The following is a 19850-nucleotide window of genomic DNA, read 5'->3' on the forward strand; positions in this document are numbered from 1 at the left end:
TGTTTGTTTGCGTCACAATACAGGTGCGCGCATATGCATGTGCAGCACATCGTTCTCGCGATAAGATTTTTACAAAAATCCCGATATACATTGACGCCCAGAACTTGGAAATAAGGCATATTCGCTCACCACTGTTGCCAGCTTAGTCTCCCTCTTTATCTTACGGCAACATTGACGTCTCTAGTTTTTTTTTAATTGCAGGTAGGTTGCCAACACACTCTAGTTAATAATGCTACATATTATACACGCACACACGCACTGTGTTGCCATCTCTCTTTTACGGCAGTATATATTTGTTGCCGGCTCTATTGCACAGTGTGTGTATGTTACGCCAGTGTATAAATTGGCTAAACCCTTATCAAGTAAGAAAAACTATAGGTAGGTGTTGGCAGCATTGTCGGTTGTTTAACTCTTCCCCCTCTCTCTTTTTTTTGTAAAAAAACCATGGTAGAAATACCAGTAGGTTGGCAACCTTGATTTATGCAATTAATTAAAGCAAGCCTCAAGCCTCAAGCAAGATTGCCAGCTCCTTGCCTTAGGTTAGGTTAGACCAAAATAAAAACCTTGGTAACTTTTCGAGTAAAATATTGGCAACACTGCAAGACAAGCCTCAAGCAGTATTGCCAGCTCCTTGCTTGAGGTTAGGTTAGACCAAGATAAAAACCTTGGTCATTTTTTCGAGTAAGAGGTTGGCAACACTGCGAGCCCCACTGAGCCCCAGCTGGCAACACTGCGAGAAAAGCCTCAAGCAAGATTGCCAGCTCCTCGCGTTAGGTTAAATTAGCCCAAGAAATAAAAACCTTGGTAACTTTTCGAGTAAGAGGTTGGCACTGAGCCCCACCGAGCCCCAGCTGGCAACACTGCGAGAAAAGCCTCAAGCAAGGTTGCCAGCTCCTTGTTTGAGGTTAGGTTAGACCGAAAAAGAAAAACCTTGGTTATTTTTTCGAGTAAGAGGTTGGCAACACTGTGTACCTCACTATACCTCATTTTCGGGCGTGGAATTCTCTTTGCTGTACTACTGAGATGTTGATATGGGCAGTGATAAAAAATACCTTTTCCCAGCGACACGTGCAGCTGATCGTGCTACTTAGGTTCGGAAATTGACATAGGTTGTTACTTTGGTCTGGTCACTTCTTACTTCGGTCTGACCTATGCGACAAACAACACAGGACAGGCGAAAAGCGATAAGTGTCGCTGGCGAACGAACCAACAGTAATAAATGCAATTCTTCGTGCCGAAGCGCAGCGACAAGCAGGTGAGGATAACGATCACCCAGGGAAGTTATGCCACAAATTGATTACATTTCCTCACAGAATTCAGGTGTTTTCTTGCTCCATTTTTAGTTTCCATGTCTTCCCTTTTTGCCGAATTCCGTTTCGCCCAATTACCCAGTGGCGCATTATATCATATTTCCCATCCAAGTAAAAATTTAGGCGAAAGCGGAAATCCCGTTTCGCCGATTATTTTGAAGGGAGGGAATTCTCCCTCCGCTGGGAAATGTCATGTTTAAACAGACAGAATGCTTAATAAAAAGGTAAAAGGTGAGAGATACCTAAAGAAAATGATTACTGACCGCGAGGGGGTTTAGATGGGGAAATATTACAATTAGCAAGGGAGGTTAATGTCAACAATCATATCACTTCCTTCCATGAAAAGACTACAAAAATTGCTTTACGTCCGTTCCTTAGATGGCAAGATTTTATGTGGAATATTCCTTATTCCTTGTGCGGGAATAATCGTGTTGTGAAGATAACAACTATTGTATGTCTCACTTAACTGTTCAGTGTGGTATTTAAGAAATTCCCAGTGGGGGGAAATTCTACTGACTGTCTACGGACAGCATGAGATAATGACTTTTTGCCATATAACATTTCCCCCATGGATAAAATTTATCAATCCGAGGGCGGATACAAGTACCCAGAAGGGGGAATCCCCCATCCACCCCTACAAATACCACCCTGCGCGTTATAGCAGTACTTTTTACTTTAAAGGCGTTAAATATATTTAAGCTGTTTTAAGGATAAACAAATAATAAATTATGTTACTATGGAAAAGCAGACAAAGCCCGCAATTTTCGTAATTTTCGTAAGGTTTACAATATTTTTCATAAATTTTCCATTCAAAGAAGTTATCGAGAATACTACTCTCTCACAATATTTTTATACATATAGATATCTGAATCGGTATTTTAGCAAAGTACTTTTATCTGGAGTACTATTACAGCTTAAAATTACTAAGCTTGAATACATTGAAAACTGGAAGTAATACTGGATTTCGGAAGAGTACAAAAACTAAATAAGATAGCCAGGGCTCGAAAAATCCCGGTCGCCAGGTCGCCATGGCGACTAATGATCTTATGCTGTAATATGTACGAAATTTTGATGATTCTAAGTTCAAATTGCAGTACAGCGTAAGTTAGCAAATGATTTTTTTTTTAAAATCAACGTTGTGAACATTCCAGAGTGTCAGTAATAATTTCTCACTCTTTGTCCCCCAACACCCCATTCCCTGTTTTCTCGAATGATTTAGCGATGTTTAGAATACCGTGATGCTCAGCTTCTTATACAGAATGTTTCAAAAGTTGCACAACCCGAACGTTGAAAATGTATATCATGAAAACCGTAAGAGATATTTACACCGGGTTTTCTGCATTATAAAGTCTCATCCATTGAGATATTTTTCAGTGCTTAAAATTATCAGTTTTCTCCATACAGAAAATTTTGATAAATTAATAAGTGGCGGAAAGCAGGGTTAAATTTTTTTCCAGAAATGCACTTTGAATTAGAAAAATACGTAAGAAATTATCGAAGTGTCATGACTGATGACCGAAATGCTAAATAAACACACACCCAGGCCAAAACACGATCCCGGAACCATTGGTAACGAGATTTCAACCGATCCACTTCATGTTTTTCACCTTTGGTAGTTTCTGAGGCAATATTAGAATGGTTTTCCGGTTGTTGACTAAAATATTATATCGTAATCGAGAATATAAATATTGCATCGAGTTCGTATTTCGAAGAATTTACAGCTAAATAAATTGCACATTTATTGCGCCAATTGCCTCGGAGATACCGGAATGTTGAAAATAGCCCAATATATGTAGATTGTTGATCCTTATGCAGAATGACGGGCTAATCTGAATAATTTATAAGACGTGAAGTTACAGTACATGGCACTAAATCATCATATTTGATAGTGTCCGAGAAACATATCGATTGTTACCTCTCTCGGTCAAGTAGTTCTGAGAAAATTAAAGTTGACACGGACGGGTGCACAAGTAAAACTTCTACTACATCCCAGGAGTCTGTGAAGAACCGGTGAGCATGGCGACAGAGAAGGGGAGAGAACTAGCGGGCGGAGCTAGCTGGTCGCGTTTCTTCCTCCATGCAATTCCTGCCCCTCTCACGCTTTCTTTCGACCCCTCTTGCGCAGTGGCCTTTTTTCGCTCGCTTGATCCACAGACTCGTGCGATAGAGTAAATATTTCATTTTTCGTGGAAGAAATCTGAAACTATGAACAGTAGCCTCCATCTTTCGCTAAACTTCTTGACTCGCTCTGCAGTCGCTCGTCTAGTTGGCTCACAAGGTACAACACCGACTCGTCTACTTCGTTGATTAGGTGTCAAGTAGTGCATTTGGTGTCTGCACCGTTTGCACCACCTTCCGGAGCGGTGTACAGTGTGGTGTATGATCACGTGGTGAGTGCTAACTAATAAAATGACCGTTTAAAGCAGCAGACAGGCATTTGTTCAATCTTCTGAACTTGAACACCGCTTGTCGTCTCCTTGGTTGAACGTCATTTCCTTGCACCATTCTGACAATTCTCATGCGCATCGCGAGGGGTTTCCCGGGACCGCTGTGGCGTCATCTGGCGAGCAACTGGAGATTTCATCCGCTACATTTGTTAACGATCCTTTGTCGCTTGATTCCAAAAATACGTTTTTCTTCTTTACTGATAGCCAGGGCTCGAAAAATCCCGGTCGCCAGGTCGCCATGGAAACTAAAAATTTCAGCCTGGCGACTGTGATCTTTTGCTGTAATATGTACGAAATTTTGATGAATCTAAGTTCAAATTGCAGTATAGCGTAATTTAGCAAATTATTTTTTTTTCTATCAACGTTGTGAACATTCCATAGAGTCAGTAACATTTTCTTACCCTTTGCCGCCAACACCCCATTTCCTGCTTTCTCGAATGATTTAGCGATGTTTAGAATACCGTGATGCTCAGCTTCTTATACAGAATGTTTCAAAAGTTGCACAACCCGAACGTTGAAAATGTATATCATGAAAACCGTAAGAGATATTTACACCGGGTTTTCTGCATTATAAAGTCTCATCCATTGAGATATTTGTCAATGCTTAAAATTATCAGTTTTCTCCATACAGAAAATTTAGAGAAATTAATAAGTGGCGGAAAGCAGGGTTAAATTTTTTTCCAGAAATGCACTTTGAATTAGAAAAATACGTAAGAAATTATCGAAGGGCCATAATTAGATGTCTGATGACTGATGTCATGTCAATCTGTATTTGCGACCAATATTGGTCATGTGCAACATTGGATGAATTTTTCATTGGCGATTTTATGGGTTGAGTGAAAAAGTGCCATTTTTGGGACATATATGGCAATGCTAGCAGGTCGAAATATTGTAAACAGACGCACGCCACATGTGCCGCCTAAGTATTGGCTATACATTTACGTGAAAAATAATAAACCAAGATTTTGTGCCGAAATTGAACTCCTGAGAGAATCCTTGTCTGCCTCTGGTTACACTGAATTCTCTTCGCTCACTTTCGACGCTACTATGCCTGTTCTTTTAATTGATTCAGCATGGCGTATTCTTTGGAGCAGCGCGTGTGCATTGCAGAAGAGTATTTTACTACTCATTCTTACACTCATGTGCAAGAGGCTTTCCAAGAAAAATCCCCTGCTTCTGCTGTACCTCACAAAGCAACTGTTTTACGACTAGTCAAACACCAACAAATGCTCCCACAAATTGTTAAGAGTTGGTATTATTATTGAAGATTAGGCACACACAGAAGATGTACTACGTAGAAATTTTCAGCGAGAAATGCAGGCTCGACCAGGACTCGAACCTGGGTCTCTGGCATACTGTACGATTTATTTAACCACTGAACTACTGAGCCGGCCTGGCCTCGCCTGATTTCTCGCTGTCGCTGTTTTACCTGTGTGGAATCATCTCTGCCAGTGCTACCGAAACGGGATCTGTTGCTCTTGAAACACAGTAGACTTCGACATTGCCTGGTTCCTCCCAGCGCAGTGATGTTAATGAATTTTTCGTTGAAAATTTCTACGTAGTACGTTTCCTCTACGCTGGGAGGAACCAGGCAACGTCGAAGTCTACTGTATTTCAAAAGCAACAGATCCCGTTGCGGTAGCACTGGCAGAGAAGATTCCACGGATGTAAAACAGCGACAACGACAAATCAGGCGAGGCCAGGCCGGCTCAGTAGCTCAGTGGTTAGAGCAATGACAGAGACGCGTGTTCGAGTCCTGGTCGAATCTGCATTTTTCGCTGAAAATTTCTAAAATACGTTGGTATATATTGTTGAAAATCAATTCTCAGATGTTTTCAGCAAAACAATAATATTTTTAAAAAAATAATGTAATTGCTTTTATTTGGATACATGCTAACATAAATTTATTAACACATTGATAGCGCACTTGATTAGTTTAGTGCAGAAAACCTGGTGTAAATACCTCTTACGGTTTTCATGATATACATTTTCAAAGTTTGTGTTGTGCGACTTTTGAAACACACTGTAGTATGCACAATTGCTAGTGGGTAGTTTCCTGGCGCCTGATTTTCAGAGCTGGCGCCTAGCTTTGAAGAAAATTTTTCGAGCACTAAAGATTGCCCTTTTTTATGTAATAGACGCTGATTTGGGTTTCCAAAGAATATCCTTTACTCCGAGTAAATAAATATTCGCAACTGAGTAATTATTTTGTTTGTATTTTTTTCGAGACTTTCGAGACGAGACGAGACTTTTCACGAGCCGTCTCGTCCCGTCCCGTGTCTCGTCTCGTCTCGAATTTTAAAACGCTTGGCCCGTCTCGTTTTCGACACTAGTTCTGTATCACCGAGATTAAAGCCCCCCTTTTTTTACAATTATCAGGGAATAATATTGTAAATACGTAGGTAAAAATTTCATACCATTAACTTATCAATGAGTAATGAATCGATTTGATTCGATCAGCACCGATGCTATTTGCCTTTATTCAATATAGGAACGCAAGCACCCTAACACCGACAAAAGGCTACTTTGAGTCAGTAAATCGTTACAAGTATTTTCTGTTCAAGAACAATGTTTAAAAAATCTAAGAACTGAAATAACTGCTATTCTGATAAAAGATTTTCATAATAAAAAGTCGTATGCAAAAACTCATCACACATATGGGAAAGACATCGGGCAGCGCACACCAGGGTTGTTTAAGGTCCAGTAACTCATATGCTAATGGGTTTGAATGCACAATTTCTTGTTATTCCTCTACATTCTCTCTATATATTCTCAGCGATCTTTAAATATCCATTTCCCTCCTAAGTACATAATTGTGCGATTAGGCCAGCAACTCATCAGGGTGTAACAAGTGGGAGAGGAACATCTTACGAACATTTGGTAAACTTAACGCGGAGGAACGTGCAGCGGCGAGTATCAACCTTCCTTCCAGGCTCGCTGGGTAAACACGCCAGCTCAGATTACAAAGTTCCACGCCGGTCAAGCAGAGAGATAAATTTGATTGCGTAGCCAGGGAGGCAGAAACCTATCTGGGTAATTGCGCTCCGAGGGGTCGCAGAAATTCATGTTCCTGCCTCGAAGTTTGTTGCTACGGGTTTCCCGGGAGAAGCACAACAACCGGAGCCGTTCCCTGAGTACTTTTTCTTGTTCGGCAGCAACAATGCAACAGGAGAAGCGTTACTCTTCGGTCAACAATATACAGTCCATCAGCCTGATTCGATGTAACGATGTTGGGTAGTTAGGATCTCAAGTTTGGACTTGAGATGTTAGTGATTTAGAACTGGTTGAAATGTAGTTAAGGTTTTAGACAAATGTGAGAGCATGAAAGCTCTATAGTGTTTCTTGCCTAACGTCACAATTTGAGACAGTCTAATTAGGGATAATATCTAAAAAAAAAAAAAAAAAAAATATGTATTGGAACAAAATCATTATATTTGCAGATAGTAAATCTCAAAGAGTCTCATTTTATGACGAATAACATTCTAGCAATGCATAGCTAATCTCGGATTTATGAATATCTAAGTTGTTGCTATGCAAATCACGAAAATAACTACAGCAAAACTACTTCTCCTATAACTTGACAAGGTTAAAAACAAGACGCTGCAAATAACTGTTGCCCAGCTCACACCACATTTCCCCACCCCATTCTCCGCAGCGACGTTGATTCGCAGTGTTGCAATCTGGAGGGAGCGGAATGGTCTGAGGATTTTCGACGAAATTTGTATTTGCTTTTTCCTGGACTATTTTGTACCTGTCGGAGTACAGAACTTCAGCTCACTTTTCGCCAACAACTCTTTTCCTTCTTTTAAAACTTGAACTCCCCGATGGCGCAGTGCGTCGTCGCCTTGTAATCAAGGGATCCCGGCTTCGAACTTCCCGATTCCCGGTGGAGGCACATAGTGGTTCGGATCCCACTTTATACTGTACGTCCAGTCCCGATTATACTTACTGTGCATAAAGTGGACTTACAACAACAAATCAATTAAATCCTTTTTAAAACTTGAGAAACCATCCATTTAGATACTCCCGTGGCGGCGCTTGTAGACTCGACAACATTATACTTAAGTTTATGTAACTCCTCCTGATTTCGCAAATATGTTGCAACATTGTAAACAATTTCTCTGGCCTGACCTCTAAGGGGCTTTCCAGAGCAGATTGTGGATTTCGTTGGATCCGGCATGATTTGATTTTTGCATTTCAAAAATATGCAGCCAAGAGTAATGAGCAAGAACATTTCAGTGCTTTAAAAAAGAACACAGGCAAGCGTGTTATCAGATTTCCTTCTCGTAGTGATTGTTGTACGATAAACAAAATAACCCCCACCCCCACTCGGCTTTAAAAAAAATTGGCTGCTCGATGTCGCATTCAGAAAATGAAGTCATTCGCCCAGTAATTTCCCTTCCTTATAAACCTTAACGCGCGTGCGTAATACTACAGTTTACGATCCGCGCACCGCACGCATTTTCAAAGACCGGATTAAATCAAATGAACCACTGATAAACTGATATGAGCCGGCACCGACAATCTACACAGTAAAAATAGTTTGTCATATTTGTTTTAGCTTTATTTTGCTGAGTTGGCACCACTCGTAGTCTCAAGGCCAGACCAGTACGTAGAAGAGTGGTGGGGGAGGATGGCGTAATAGGAAGTGCTCCGCAGCGATCTGCGCATATCGGGACTTAATTTGTCAAGCTATAACGGACATCTCTGAATAGCGGACACCTCTAAATTACGGACATTTTTAAATTCCCCGGCAGAAATACTGTCACGGTATCCAGTGACATGGTAAACGCAGTTCGATATAAATTATTTTTTGTTTATTGATTCATTTTATGTTCAAATATAAGTGTGTGAGGTTTGATTTATTTTGTGGATAAATTTGTATCCGAGCCAGACGTCGTGGAGTTGGGAGACGGGTTTTTCCTGAGTGAGAGCCGAACTGTCATTGCGACCTAGCACATGACATATTTGCACCAACACGGGGCGTCACGGAGAAAAGGAAGGATTATTTTCGTCGGGACCGGGCTAGGAGTCGCAGCGGGTGGGCGAACCCATTTTTCACGGATGACCAGGAAAATCAGCTGGAGCCCAAGCCTGCAAGAATCGAGGACGCGCCTGATAACCGCGTTTCAAGACAATGGACAGAGGTCATTTCCATCTCCTCGGAAAGCCAAGCCACTTTAGCGTGCTTCTCAACGGACAAATTCGAAAGTGATATAAAATCCAGACAGTTTTTACCCGGATTTCATAGAGAGAGCATCTCCGCGCTACACTCTCGCGTGACTATTGTTTTGTCTCCGTGGACTTTGTTTTCTTACGTACCGTGAGCGAATTGCAGTGTGCACCTTATTTTGGTGAAGTATTACGCGGTGATTTGTTTTTGCCAAGGGTGGACCACATAATAATGGGCGGCTAAAGTAGATAGAGAAGGGAGTCCGTCGACTTCCCTGACGCCTGAAACGATGCATCGCCATCATCCGGTGAAGCCAGCCAGCCAGCGCCAAAGACGATGCCAAAGCCAACCACTGTCCAAAGCCCGAAGAACGTTTCCACTTCGACGTTCCAATCGAAGCCCGTTACCAGAGAGAGACGACTCCAGATCGACGAAAATCGAACCCCGTTACCTGAGAGAGATGATTCCAGATCGACGTTCAATTGATGCCCGACACTAGAGAGATTCCGGACCGGCGCGTGACTACGTATGCCCGACGCTAGTGACGAGAGCAACACCCGAAGTTCTAAGGAGGTGGAAGTACACCATATCGTCGCAATCATCCTTCGTCGCGATCGATCTCGGAGAACAATTTCGCCGCAAAGGAACCGTGTGCAAGTCCTGCGTCCAGGAGAGATGAATGACCACACGATGTAGCAGAGTCCGGTAGAGTATTCTTCAGATGGTCTATGTCCATGTAAACGTGCATTGTTTCTATCAACGCCGTAACGTTAACGCCGAAGTCTCACTTATTTGCAAAGTGACTCAGGAACCCCGAACCTAACTTCCGCGTCTGACAATTTTTAGTATTGTTATAAAAAAAGGGTCATTTCATGTTCAGATGTTCTAATTTAATTGTCTGCATTCAGAGTTAGAAGCTCCATTCCATTACTTTAATTGTTAGTATAAATTGTCAAAGTGTGCTCCATTTTTGTGTAACCGACCGCCCCGTCGCGCCATTTAATTTGTCAATAGTTGACTGGTTAGTCCTTTTTAATTGTGTAAAGCGTAATTTATATTGCAAGGTCGTGCGCGTGAAGTAGTATTATTTGTTGCATAGTGGTTTTTTATGTAATTTTTGCTCGCGCCGACGATTGATTTGTGTATTCCGGCAGCTGGAGCCGATTAAGTTTTGCATCACTATGCAATGGTATAGTTGTTCTCATTGGACGAGAGAGGCTTATGTGTATTACCCCCGTCCGAGAAACTTGTTAAATGTCATGCTTACGACTGGATGCATACGTTCATTCGAACGAAAGATTTAACCACGCCGACCCAATTGTTTTAGATAACCGCTTTCCGAGGGCTGGCACATAAATTAATTTAAAAGAGCACAGGAGCTGGCAGACAAATGACCTAAATTACATAAAGGTTTAAAACTAAAAACTATGTTAATGAGATCCATGATTTGTATCTATGCTTCACATGTAAAAATACCTCAGATATGTGAATATGAGAGAGAGAGAGAATGATAGAGTGATTGAGGAGGCGATGTAAACAGTTGTTGATTGCAATATTTTTTTGTTGTTACAATGTATATTCACATTCTACCGTTCGTCAGTGTTGTTATTTGATGTTTTTCAGGTATCTGATATTATGCTATTAGTGTGTTATGAATGTTCGAATCCACATATCCAAGGTAACCAAAACAGTGCAATATTTCAAGGTATTTATCTCCGCCTCGCAATAGTACGACAATAAACGACCGTCTCAGTACCGAACTTAAAAACCTGGACCGTAAGAGTCACGACCGGTTTCTCGTACACATAACGACGTTTGGACCCGTGCCGGGGTATGAATGACACGTCATTTCGGGGACCGTGAGTGCACTCGTTACAATACATGGGGTTTAATGGCAATATTACTTCTCAATAACGGACGCGGACACTGAAAAATACCTCCCCAACGCAAATGAAACTTCTTTAAAACGGACAACCTGAAAGAGAACGGTCGCAATTCCTGGAATTCGACACAACAATGGCCTGTATTTCGAACTAGCGCGCATTGTTTCATGTTACACCGAACGTATTTATTTTTTCTTGTAAAAAGTGCAGACACTAGACAGTATTCCTTGTGGTTATCTTGAGAAGTGTGTGTCACCTCTGCTACGATGTCGCAGAGTACGTACTGCAGCCCGTAGCCTCCTGGAACTGCCGTCAGCCCCCCCTGGCACTGCCGTCAGCCCCCCCCCAGGCACTGCCATCAGTCCCCTTGACACTAGGTAAAACTATTTTGTGGAATTTTGTTTGCAGTTAAGAGTAATAAATGTAGACACCAGATATTACTTTGCTTGCCACTTTGGTCAAGGATAAATTCACAGAACATGATCAACAGCTAATACATTCATTTATCTTATTCATAAGAAGAAGTCTAAGTATTTACAAAATTCTCTCCTCTAGACTCTAGAAAGTTCTTTCACAGGGGAGCTTCTTTATCTGTACCTTCGCTAAGGCTGTCCTTGTTGCGACCTCCTGTTTAGACATAAATCTGTGACTTTGACGTCATCATTCACATTCCCTCCGCATCTGCGTCAAAGGTCAAAAGCTCCCAAGTTTTGGGAACGAAGGGGAGTTTAATTACTTCAGCCGGAGGTGGAATGTACTATAGGCACTATGATTGAATATTGTGCATTTTTTCTTGTGATATAAATATCTGTATCATCAAAAGTAGTATGGAGTGTGTAGTAAGGGATGATTTCAGTAGCAGTCAATTAACACTTCAAGCGATGTTTTAAAAGATATATAGAAAAAATAGTATTTGTGTAATATTTCTAAATTTTATACAACTTAATGACACCCCCACACATAATTTACCTTCATTTAATACTGTTAAACGTTTGAAAAATGGATTTGGTTTACCAAGCCCCCCCCGATCACCCGTGAGCCCCCTTGAGAAATCAATTCTAGCTACGGGCCTGACGTACTGTATGTTTATCCTATTGTGTAACATCCTACACTTTTTTCTGAATAGCGAACACTTCTAAATAACGGACATTTACTTTCGCTTCAAAACTGCATTTTTGACTTCATGGAATGAAACACTGAATACAGAGCATTCCCTGACATTCGCTACGAGACTCGGCGGCAAGCGGCCCGGTATCAGCGCTTGTCTTTCCCGGTGAACGGGTTCGTCGACAGTCGCACGCTACTGTCTTTTTCTCGCTCACTTTCCCTTTCTGTCGACGTTGCAGACTGACGCCAGTATAATCCTCCCTCGGAAGTTGTGTTGTGTCGTGTCCGTGTGTTGAAGATTGTGGCTTAATATGGCACCACAAAAGTTTACATTACCTTCAAGAAAGGATTTATCTTGTCGAGTGTTACTTTGGAAAGAGAAATAGTGGAGAAGTGCGACGACGTTTCGGAACGAAATTTCCTGGTGTTCCCGTTCCACATAGGACCAATATATTAAACCTCGTGAAAAAGTTTAGAGTAACAGGGTCAGTTCTGAATAAAAATGGAAAGAAAAACCCACGTGTACTTACTGAGAAAAAACTCGATGAGATAGGACAAAGGTTACAACAGTCTCCTCGGAAATCTATCCGCCGCCTCTCACAAGAACCGGGTGTTTCAAAAACCCTTTAGGTCCCCCGATTTGTCAGCCTGCGATTTTATTTATGGGTAAATCTAAAAAATAAAGTATACAAAGACAATCCGCACACCATCCGTGAGTTAAAAGAGAGTATTGTACGAGAAATCTGGAGAATTATAGTAGACGAACTCGCACGTGTAAATGCCAATTTTCTTCGGAGATGCCAGGAATGCGTTGCAGCAGAAGGACATCATTTTCAACACCTTCTGTAGTCAAGGTTAGTACACAATATGAAAACTGTAATTTTAATAGCAGACTCTACCGACTATCGCGAACCCCGTTCGCCGGGAAAGACAAGCTCTGACGCCGGACCGCTTGCCGCCAAGTCTCGTAGTGAATGTCAGGGAATGCTCTGCAGTTTCTCTATCTGTATATACTGGGGGCGAAATAAATGGTCAAAAAGTAGAACATAGTGGTAGGAAAAAAAAGAGAGAAACAGAATAGAAGAAATGGGATGGTAAACGAGAGAAGGGAAGAGATTTTGGAAAGATAAAGGAACACGTTGAAAGAGAGAGATAATAGTCAAGGTAGAAAGAACAGTATATAGAACATAGAGAGAAAGGGAGACACACATAGTTAGAACATAGTATTCCTAATCACCTGGTAAAAAAAATACCAACATTTACTAAGTGCCAAAGGGGACGGCGAAAGAACTAAATCGAATGAAAACTATTAAACTCGCGAACAGGATAAAGCGCGAAGTAATACACAACACTAGATTAAGGTATATAGAAATAACTGGAAAGAAGTAATCAGCGAAAGTATTCTTTCGCTATACCCCACATTAGTGAAATGAATGACAATTTGAAATGCATTCATAGTCAAAGCAATTTTTCGTTCAACTTATGTGCATATTTACGCGCGACGCCTTCAATGAAAGTAGCTACGAAGCTTTCTGTTTGCGAAGAGGTTCTATTCCATGTTTAACATTAAACTGTACGTCCATTAGCCTACCTCTGTACAATGTCTCTCAAAAGTTTTAGGACAACGACATTTTAAACTAGGCAACCCAATTTACACAAGGCGTTGGTGGGTTGCGTGTAGAGTTAAGCTCAATTTCAGGGTTGCCACATGCACAATAGATATTTATAAAATACGCGAAAGGAATAAAAACAAGTAATATTGTATAAAATTAATAAAAATATCACTATTATGTCGCAAGTGACAAACTTATTTCTGAAAGAAAAAAAAGTTTTTTAGTATTTCATCGCTGATGAGTCTACAGAAAGGAAAAGAGGTGAGAGAAAACGAAAGGTGACAAAGGAGAGGAGAAAGAGAGAGCGAAAGGAGAAGAGGAAAAGTAGAGGAGAGAAGAGAGAGAGGATAGACGAGGAAAGGAGATGTAGTGAGGAGAATGGAAAAATATTCTAGGAGAGATGAGGAAAATGGAGCAAAGAAGAGAGAAGAGGAGAAGAGGAGACGAGAAAAGGGGAGTGTAGAGTAAAGTAAAGGAGAGAAAAGAGAAGAACGAAAAGAAGAGGAGAAGAGTGCAGTGGAGTTAGAAATCTAAGACAGGAGATACGAGGAGTGGAGAAGAGAGGGATGGAGATAAGATGCGAGGAAAGTAGGGAAGGCGATATGAGATAAAAGCAGAGCAGAAGGAGGGGAGAGAAGAAGGAGAAGGAGAAGAGTAGAACAGAAGGGACTGAAGAGAAGAGGTAGTTGCAGAAAATATCGTCTCAGCGTCAAGAATTGATGCATTGGTCAAATTATCGACATGAAACATTCAATAACATTTTGAAATGTAATGGAGAATGTATTAGATCGGTTCGAAATGCCTTTTGGCTTAGTTCAGAGCAAGGTAAAACTTCCATGTAAGATCTTTGATTTTACCTGCGACTATACAACTAAAAACATTAATGTAATTTGAATATTTATAAGAATTATCCAATTTTTGTCCACTTCTCGGTTCGTTGAAATGGAGATTTTGTAATTTAATATTTCCCCTCCTCCCATCGTTAATTCCAATCTGAATCGTTCCGTTTCACACGGCGTGGACAATGAACACAATGGGATAGGTCTAAAACTTACGAAACTTTTCTGCCACCGGAAGGGTTTGAACCTACGACCAACAGATTGACAGTCCTGAACGGTAAACACTACCCTACAAGCTTTCGCTCCTGAAAGTAAGTAGAAGGAGCTGACCAATGTGAAATGTAGATGCAACTCTCCTCCTACATGTAATGTGCAAACAATACTTGTTTGTAACAAAGAAAACGAAGGTAGTACGACTCGGCGAAAACATTTAATGGAGAATTGCACATGATGAAAACTTTTCATTCGATATTTGCGGAGGTATCCTTGCATTGAACTCGAGTGGGAAAAGGGGTAAAATTAGTATGTCCTGAATTGACACAAATATAAATAGTTATTTCATTAATATTTGTCAATGTCTTTGAAGCAGTACATAATTATCGTTAGAGTATCATAATTCACGATCTTATGCATGAAAATATCCCTTTGAATGTGTGTCAATTCATTTATTTGTTTATTTTTTTATAAATTCCATATGCAGAACCATATAGCCACTCTACACTGCTATTACAAATAATGTTACCATGCTCTCCACACCTAGTATGGAGGATCTAACCTGGGACCGCTAGGAGCCCAATCGAGAACTCTAACCACTACAGCACGCCCTTACCTTCGATTGAAACAACAATTTTTAAGTATTCTGCCCCTCCAATATTGTAAATGTCGTTGGGTATACTTGTAGTTGAACTTTTACTTTAAGTTTGAATTGCTTTCTTGTAGTATAACAGATATCTTCGAGAAATAATTTTCGAAGTGATGAAGAAAAACGAGGATATTGGTAGTTGCGAAAATGCGAGTTATTTCTTCTAACTTATTATTGTGATTAGACAAGAGAGAGACAGATATTACAAAATAATTCAAATAGTGCGAGCGCCATTGAAAAGTCATGATAATTCTGTTTAGAAAATAATATATTTATAAATAAAATGTTGCGTACTTGGAATTATTATTACAATAAAGAACATGTCTAATTGTGAGTTAAGAAAAAGCAATAATAAAGAGACATTCTCGCATCACGATTGCAGTTCGAAAAAGTGACAGGGATTGAAAGTAACGCACTGTCCTGACAAAATCGCTAAATCGGACGTCTGGTAGCCTTGCATCAATGATTATAAAACTAAAACTACCCAATATTGCAGCCTGAAGACTTTTGCGGAAGAAACAGATGTATTTATGTAAGAACAAAATTAGAATTTTTACACTTTTCTAAAATCGACGATGTTATTTTCGTAGTTATTGATAGGTTCACATTTAAATATTTTTTCAGGGTTCGAGGGGTGCATGGCCCCCATGCCTCCCCTGGGTACTGGCCTGACGTAGACAGTGGGAGAGAAATTTTGGAGAATCTTTCTATTAAATTTTATTATTTAAATAATAATAATCCTATAGCGCTACAGCCCAATATTGGGCCAAGGCTTACGTACCGACTGATGGCCTCCCTCCCACGTGGGCCATCAAGGGGGCGTGGAGATCTGCAGCCAGACTAGGGGGACGGGTGGTTGGCCCGACAGACCCCCAGGCGTTGTAGGACTTCGCGACCGGATTACGCTCACTCACTCGGAGCTACCCAATTTCCTCACGATAGTGGGTTGCCACCGGCCCTATACACAGACCGAAAATTCCCGGAGACTGAACCCGGGATCGAACCTACGCTCAGATAGGTTAAATCGTTTATTGACAATCGTGAACTTTTCGTTTAATAGATAATATTTGGTTTTAAACGACGGGAGAATATTGGTCATATTTCCTTTCGTGCCCTTTTGAGAGAATATATACTTCTACAATAGCAATCGCGTTCGGAAACGGTGAAAAAAAAATGACTGTTTTCAAAGGCAGACAAGCTTGGTAGCGTAGCTTGCTCGCGTTCAAAGTGACTCACTCACGCTATTCAAGGCCGCTTCTTATCGCAAAACACTGTGCGTCGATGCACAACGTCTGCACCCAGCAAGTTACAAGTGACCAGAGTCGAATTTTTAAGAGAATCTGAAGAATGATAGATTTCATCACAGGCGGCTAGGTGGGCACTAGCTCAACATGCAATAGGTTAAGTCATAATTTCTGACAAACAAAAAATCTTATTGAGTAAGTATTGGGATAGTAATACGTCCATCCGCTCCTTTTTAACAATGTAAGCTCGAAGACAATCTGTATTCCATTTGTTTATATTGGCAACTTGGTCAACCGGAGGTTATTATAAGGAACTATTTCGTAGATGTTCATGTAACCGTTATAAAATTACAAATAAAGTATATTCACAAGCTTAGATATACTAACAACGAAGACATAAATTCAGAGTAAAATTTCAAATGCATGTGTATAGAGTAATTCTAGAAGTACAGAGCTATATCGGAGTATTGAACTTCTTTTTGCAGGATAACGTTTATATTGACGCGACAGAATAATTAAGAACTGTTGCTCCAAGGGAAACAAAGGGCGTAGTGTATTGGTTAGAGTTCTTGAAAGCATTGATTGCGGTCCCAGGTTCGATCCTCCATACTATGTGTTCTTCTTTTAATTCTCCTTTTATTATAAACAAGAGCATGGTAACATTATTTGTAATAGCAGTGTATAGTGGCTATATGGTTCTGCATATGGAATTTATAAAAAAAATAAACAAATAAATGAATTGACACACATTCAAAGGGATATTTTCATGTATAAGATCGTGAATTATGACACTCTAACGATAATTGTGTACTGCTTCAAAGACATTGACAAATATTAATGAAATAACTATTTATATTTGTGTCAATTCAGGACATACTAATTTTACCCCTTTTCCCACTCGAGTTCAATGCAAGGATACCTCCGCAAATATCGAATGAAAAGTTTTCATCATGTGCAATTCTCCATTAAATGTTTTCGCCGAGTCGTACTACCTTCGTTTTCTTTGTTACAAACAAGTATTGTTTGCACATTACATGTAGGAGGAGAGTTGCATCTACATTTCACATTGGTCAGCTCCTTCTACTTACTTTCAGGAGCGAAAGCTTGTAGGGTAGTGTTTACCGTTCAGGACTGTCAATCTGTTGGTCGTAGGTTCAAACCCTTCCGGTGGCAGAAAAGTTTCGTAAGTTTTAGACCTATCCCATTGTGTTCATTGTCCACGCCGTGTGAAACGGAATGATTCAGTTTGGAATTAACGATGGGAGGAGGGGAAATATTAAATTACAAAATCTCCATTTCAACGAACCGAGAAGTGGACAAAAATTGGATAATTCTTATAAATATTCAAATTACATTAATGTTTTTAGTTGTATAGTCGCAGGTAAAATCAAAGATCTTACATGGAAGTTTTACCTTGCTCTGAACTAAGCCAAAAGGCATTTCGAACCGATCTAATACATTCTCCATTACATTTCAAAATGTTATTGAATGTTTCATGTCGATAAATTTGACCAATGCATCAATTCTTGACGCTGAGACGATATTTTCTGCAACTACCTCTTCTCTTCAGTCCCTTCTGTTCTTCCCTTCTCCTTCTCTTTCTTCTCTCCCCTCCTTCTGCTCGCTCTGCTTTTATCACATATCGCTTTCCCTACTTTCCTCGCATCTTATCTCCATCCCTCTCTTCTCCACTCCTCGTATCTCCTGTCTTAGATTTCTGACTCCACTGCACTCTTCTCCTCTTCTTTTCGTTCTTCTCTTTTCTCTCCTTTACTTTACTCTACACTCCCCTTTTCTCGTCTCCTCTTCTCCTCTTCTCTCTTCTTTGCTCCATTTTCCTCACCTCTTTTCCTTTCTGTAGACTCATCAGCGATGAAATACTAAAAAACTTTTTTTTCTTTCAGAAATAAGTTTGTCACTTGCGATATAATAGTGATATTTTTATTAATTTTATACAATATTACTTGTTTTTATTCCTTTCGCGTATTTTATAAATATCTATTGTGCATGTGGCAACCCTGAAATTGAGCCTAACTCTACATGCAACCCACCAACGCCTTGTGTAAATTGGGTTGCCTAGTTTAAAATGTCGTTGTCCTAAAACTTTTGAGAGACACTGTACCATGTGAGCTAAAGAAACATTTCTGAACACAAAATACTTTGCAGTTATCTAACGTAATTTATTAGTAAATATGAATGTCAGTAGGGGAGACTGGGACACATTTGAACACTGAACAAATTTTATTGTTTTATTTCATAGTCGAAATTGATTTGTTACTTTTTACTAGAAAAAAACTATTCTTCTAGTAAATGTAAACATTTTACACACAAAAATGAAAGTTCTTTGAGAGTTACTTGCGTTAAACAAAACATAGGTTGTCTGATCAAATCTGCCTCATGCATGGGGTACATTTAAACAGACATGGGGCACTTTGAACAATGTCTTGTTCTTATTAATCTTACTGGAACCAAAATGTATGGACACTATTATTTTACATGATCTTCGCTTTGAAAATCCTGAAATCGAAATAGAAGCACTTCAGTGATTGATGACTAGAAATCATTACATTGAATTGATTGAATTGTTGCTTTAAGTCCACTTATGCACAGAAAGGCTAATCGGGACTGGACCTACAGTTTAAAGTGGGATCCGAACCACTGTATCATGGGCCTGCACAGGGTATCGAACCCGGGACCCCTTGATTACAAGGCGACGACGTTACCACTATGCCATCGGGGGCCCTAGAAATCTTTAGAGAATGGCTATATCTCGGGTTTTGCAAATGTCAATATAATATTCTTCGTTGTAAATTATGTTAAATAGGATGTATTTCTTAAAGATGCCAGACGTGAATAGTGTAGTACTTTGTGCCACTAGTAGTTTTCCGTTACAAAGGTCCCATCAAGTCAATATCTAGTGGCTGGAGACTTAAGCGTTCAATGAGGGTGGAAATGTTGTTATAACTATTCCATTCTCCTTTGCAAACAAAATAACGTGTAGAGTGGAATGACAGTCATGGTTATTCATTAGCAAAGTAATTCTGCCCTCTTTGCTACATCTAGCATGTGAACAAAGTTTCTGTCATCCATGAACGACGTGGACTGTTCGCCATTTAAAATCGCGTGAAATGCTTTGTATCATATTTTTATGATGAACTTACGTAGAACTTGGATCACTATTCAAATGTGCCCCAAGAGTGCTGTTCATACATGCACCGAAAGTGCTGTTCTAATGTGCCTCAACAGGGCTGTTAAAATCTGCCCCGTAGGACTATGGCAGGCAAATCCGGGCTTCATAGGGAAAAACTAATAGATATATATGTTTCACAATAATAGCACACAAACCTATCCATAAGCAATACCATTGTACAA

The 19850-nt window shown here is 40.1% G+C and overlaps 1 protein-coding gene across 1 annotated transcript in view; it reads right to left on the reverse strand.

The window, feature by feature from the left end:
• Nucleotides 1-19850, reverse strand: part of rols (zinc-RING finger and ankyrin repeat domain-containing protein rolling pebbles) — a 717828-nt gene that overhangs the window by 696250 nt on the left and 1728 nt on the right. The window lies entirely within an intron of this gene.

Source organism: Lepisma saccharinum, chromosome 1 (assembly GCF_977018435.1).
Source record: "Lepisma saccharinum chromosome 1, izLepSacc3.1, whole genome shotgun sequence".
Lineage (NCBI taxonomy): Eukaryota > Metazoa > Arthropoda > Insecta > Zygentoma > Lepismatidae > Lepisma > Lepisma saccharinum.